Genomic DNA, 5,000 nt, shown 5'->3' on the forward strand with positions numbered 1-5,000 from the left:
CATCTTTCTCTCCTTCATCTCCTCCTGCCCCCCACCCCGACCACCGAAGGGCTGTCCATCATTTTTTCTTCTTCTTCTTCTTTTTCTTTACCCCCTTACGTACACAAAAAATCGTCACGCTCACACACCTTATAGAAAGGTATAATAATGATTAATCTTCATCTTTCTTTCTCTTTCTCTTGTCCCATCTCTCTCTCTCTCTTTCTCTTCCTTTCTCTCCCTCCCCCTCTCTCTCTTTCTCTTCTCTCTCTCTCTCTCTCTCACTTTCTCCCCCCCTCTCTCTCTCTTTCTCTTCCTTTCTACCCCCCCCTCTCTCTCTTTCTCTTCCTTTCCCCCCCCTCTCTCTCTTTCTCTTTTCTCTCTCTCTCTCTCTCTCTCTCTCTCTCTCTCTCTCTCTCTCTCTCTCTCTCTCTCTCTCTCTCTCTCTCTCTCTCTCTCTCTCTCTCTCTCCTACCAAAGCGCATACACCATTTGCCTCGAATTCCTTTCTCCATAAACCCTTTAATCTCACAACCTTCAACATATACTAAACCAAATAGGTATATTGACATTGGGATATAATGATATGACTGTCAACATGGTCGAAGGCTTAGTAACCGTTCTGTGCGATTAATTTCCAATTTGTTATTCACGCAATTTTCTCTTGTTATTTGTATTTGGGCATAGTATACAATCATGTAATTTGTGTTAAGCAAATGTACCAGTATTTGTTTGTTCCGTGTTGTCTTGTGCACACATAAACACACACAGAAACGAACACACACGGACGGACGCACACACACACATAATTACGCATACCCATATACACGCACACGTATACATTCATACTTACATACAAACAGACACGCAAGTAAACTTCCAATAAGACGCAGACAAAGAGATTGAAGAACGAAAGAAAACGGTTTAAGAAGAAAGGAAAATACGAACCGATCTTTTCACCGCGCCGTTCGCATGTCACGCCCGAATAAACTACCTTTTCAAACTTTTCAACTACGCTGAGTTCTCCTCGTGAAATATATCGACACGCGATCCCACCGATGCCACTAACCAAGGCAGTGTGTAGTATTTCTTGTATCAAATACTCCCAAGCCAAGAGAGGGACACGAGATGGCGCCAAAACAGCCCAGAAAGCGCCACTCTCTCTAATCCGTTTCAGATAATGATCCTTTGGCGCGGTGGCAGGATCCCCTCGGAGGGAGGGGAAGGAGGAGAGCCGTTCCCACAGTCGCATCCTACCTCCCCTCTCTCTTTCCCCTCGTCCGCCCTCGTCCTTTGAAGGGGAAGCGGCAGGTGGCGAGGGGAAGGAGGGAAGGTGCGAGGGGGGCGGGGGGGGGGGAGGCGAGAACCGGATGGAAGCCTAAGAAAGGGGCGGACTTGAGGAGGGAAGGAGGGAGGGAGAGAGGGAAAGAGAGGGAGGGAGGGAGGGAGAGAAGGAGGCACGGACATGGGAAGGAAAGAGTGGGAGAGAGAGACATGGGAGAGAACGAGAGTGAAGGAGGAAGAGAAGGATGTACGGACATGGGAAGGCGAGAGAGGGAGGGAGAGAGGGGGACATGGGAGGGAACGAGAGAGAAGGAGAGAGTGAAGGAGGAAGAGAAAGATGTACGGACATGTGAAGGCCAGAGACGGGGGGAGGGACGGACATGGGAAGGAAAGAGAGGGAGAGAAAGAGGAAGGAGGGGAGGGAGGGAAGAAGGACGAGAGAGGGAAGGAGGGCGAGAGAGGGGAGGAAGAAGCCAGATGCCCGGGGAGATAATGCTTCTGAAATCATACCCACATTTCCCAAGGCTGAGAGGAAACGGATTCTCCCACGAACTGCAATACAGACAAGTTCCCCCTTTACAATCCGCCCCCCCCCCCATCTTTACCATTCCGTGGGGGAAAAATGAATGAGAGAACGATAGGTATTCGGCATTGTATATTGTAAAAGAAAGGATAAAAAAAAGACTGTTGATTGCCTCCATCGCGACACAAAAGTTGATATGAAGTTTAAAAAGCCGGGAAATAAAAGGCCGTTCCGTCGCCCCTTCCCGCCACCTTCCTCCCTCAGTGACGTCACAGCGACAACAATGGCGCCGACCCACCTGCCGCGCGACCCCTGCGACTTTAGGGCGAAGGAATGCCCGCCAGGAATGCCATGGGAACGGGAATGCTTTGGAATGCCAGGAACGCGACTCTTCCCACGGCCGCCTTTGAGCCCGCCACCTGTCCCGCAGCCGGTGCAGGACAGGCGCCAGATTTGAATCTTTGCCGACGCCATCGCGCGCGAGACGGGGACGCGGCGCCGGAAACTGATCGAGGCTCGCCGGCTGACAGGCTTTGAGCGAGGCTTTGATTTAGAGTTTGAACCAGATTTAGATCTAGACTTTGATGTAGAATTTGAACCAGATTTAGATTCAGACTCTGATTTAGAATTCGGATCTGATTTAGAGCTAGGCTTTGATTTAGAATTCGGTTCAGATTTAGATTTAGAAACTGATTTTGATTCTGTTGCAGATTTGGATTTCCATTCAGATGCGGAGGTACATGCTACAGACACATAAAGATGTAAATACATAGAAACAGATACGGATATAGACGTAGATTTAGATACAGACATATACGAAAGAAACCCGGAGGCGTAGGTTGATAAATGCACCTCGGAAAGAAGCCAGCGTGGGCGGCCTCTCGGCGAGCAACTGCAATGGCAAGCAACGCGATGAAACCGGAAGCATTTTTGAGCAGACAGAATCAAGAAACGATGTCCCGCGAACAGTCACCTGCCGCGGAAACGGCGCAGCGTCGGAGGGACCTGCTGGAGGCGACGACGGGGCGGGAGGGGGGGGGGGTGAGGTGAGAAAGGAAAGAGGGGGGAGAGAGGGAGGGAGTGAGGAGGGGGGAAGGAGAGGTTTGGAGGGGAAGAGGGCGAGGAGGGGGGGAGGGAGGGGGTTTGGAGGGAGGGGGTTTGGAGGGGGGGAGGGAGGGGTTTGGAGGGGAAGGGGGTGAGGAGGAGGGAGGGAGGGGGTTTGAGGGGAAGGGGGTGAAGGAGGGTAGATAGGAGGGGCGAGGAGGGAAGGGGTGAGGAGGAGGGTGGATGGGAGGGGGTTTGAGGGGAAGGGGGTGAAGAGGAGGGTAGATAGGAGGGCGAGGAGGGGAAAGGGGTGAGGAGGAGGATGGATGGGAGGGCCTGGAGGGAGGGAGTTTGGATGGGAAGGGAGTGAGGAGGGAGGGAGGGTGAGGTGGCGGGGAAGGGGGTGAGGAGGAGGGTAGATAGGAGGGTGAAGAGAGAGGGAAGAGGTGGAGGGAAGGGGAAGGGAAGAGGAGGGAGGAAAGAGAGAAGAGAAAGAAGGGTTTAGAAAAAGGAGGAGAGAAGGGATTAGAGAAGGTGAGGGGGAGAAGAGACAGGGAAGAGAAAGGAGTGAAAGAGAATGAAGGAATGTAAAGGAAAAATGAAGGGAATGCGGGGAGAGGAAGGAGGGAAGAGAAAGAAGAAGTAAAGGGAGGAGAAAGAAAGGGAGGAGGGAGGGAGGGAGAAAGGGGGAAAGGGGGGGGGGATGACAAGACCACCGGGCCCGCTCTTCCCACGGTCAACCTCCGTGCGAGAGAGGCATAACAGACACATCCACATTCGGCAGAAGATTTCACCTCCTTCGCTATATCCCTCTCTCTCTCTCTCCTTCTTCTCCTCTTCCTATTTCCCTCTTCCTCTGTTTACATTTCGGAACCAAGGGAAGGCGAGAGGTCTCAGGAATCGGCCCGAGCAGACAGCGCCACGCAGACGGCCGCAGAGTTCGCCGCCAGAGGGACGGGACCCGCGCCGCCCGCGAGCCACTGTGTGAACCGACTCAAGGGGCTCATTCATGGGGTTCTCACGCCCACGCTCGGGACCGCCGCCCGCAGACGCCCTCGTAGTTATCAGGAAGCCGTTAACGCGTCCGTGCCAATTGGAGCCAAAGACCACAAACCACTGCCACTAACCCCCTCCTCCCCCTCCCCCTCCCCCCATCCTCCAAAATCTCCCCTGAGAGACGCACGAAAATGGATCCAACACACATTCTTGACTTCAAGGAGCGACTTTCTACTGCTCGTCATTTCCGATCAAAGCTCTCAACTCGTGGGAACTGGCCAGAAGTTCAAATAAAAAGTACAAATAACTTCACATCCCGGGAAATTTGTGTTTCAATTAGAAGACAAAAAACCTTCATCAAATTTGATTTAAAAAAATGCTACAGCTAATTCCTTCCTAGTCACTTTTTTATTTCTATTTATTTTTATTATTATTATTATTATTTTTAGAACAAGCTCTGTTGTCACCATGACGAACGCACGAATCCGACTTAAAAGAAAAATTAATAAAAAAATAAATAAACAGACAAATGAAAATAAGAACAACAGCAACAGAATTCCTATTAACCGAATAACCGATACGTTCTCTTATACCCAGGATAAGAATAGGTACCCAGTGCCCTTATACCCTAATACCCGACACCTTGATACCTTATACTCCTAACACCTGACGAACTGGGATCGCGTTACAGTTTCCTTTCTCTTGCCTCCTGTGTTTTAAAGGTGCCTTCAGATCATGCGCCCTCTCTCTCTCTCTCTCTCTCTCTCTGTCTCTGTCTCTGTCTCTCTGTCTCTCTCTCTCTCTCTCTCTCTCTCTCTCTCTCTCTCTCTCTCTCTCTCTCCCTCCCTCCCTCCCTCCCTCCCCCCTCCCTCCCTCCCTCTCTCTCTCTCTCTCTCTCTCTCTCTCTCTCTCTCTCTCTCTCTGTTCCTCATTCGTCGAGGGCCTCTCGCCTCCAGGACTGACGGATGTGGCCGCCCCGGATCCCCGGGCGGTGCACACTGCGCCCAAATCGTGACGCCCCTGCGAGTCTGCCGCCCACCACCTCCGGCCCTTGGAGGCTCGAGGGCGGCGGGCGCAGGCGTGGGCGTGGGAATCAAGGGCAGGTCGGGCGCCAGGGGGCAGAGACAACTCAGGAGAAAGTGGACGAGTAAAGACAGTGGCGAGAATGTACCTG

At 52.0% G+C, this 5,000-nt stretch overlaps 1 protein-coding gene across 1 annotated transcript in view; it reads right to left on the reverse strand.

Moving 5' to 3' along the window:
- The window catches only part of LOC113811498 (protein hairy), a 13,994-nt gene that overhangs the window by 7,033 nt on the left and 1,961 nt on the right, over positions 1-5,000 (reverse strand). The window lies entirely within an intron of this gene.

The sequence above is a fragment of the Penaeus vannamei genome, chromosome 21 (assembly GCF_042767895.1).
Source record: "Penaeus vannamei isolate JL-2024 chromosome 21, ASM4276789v1, whole genome shotgun sequence".
Classification (NCBI taxonomy): domain Eukaryota; kingdom Metazoa; phylum Arthropoda; class Malacostraca; order Decapoda; family Penaeidae; genus Penaeus; species Penaeus vannamei.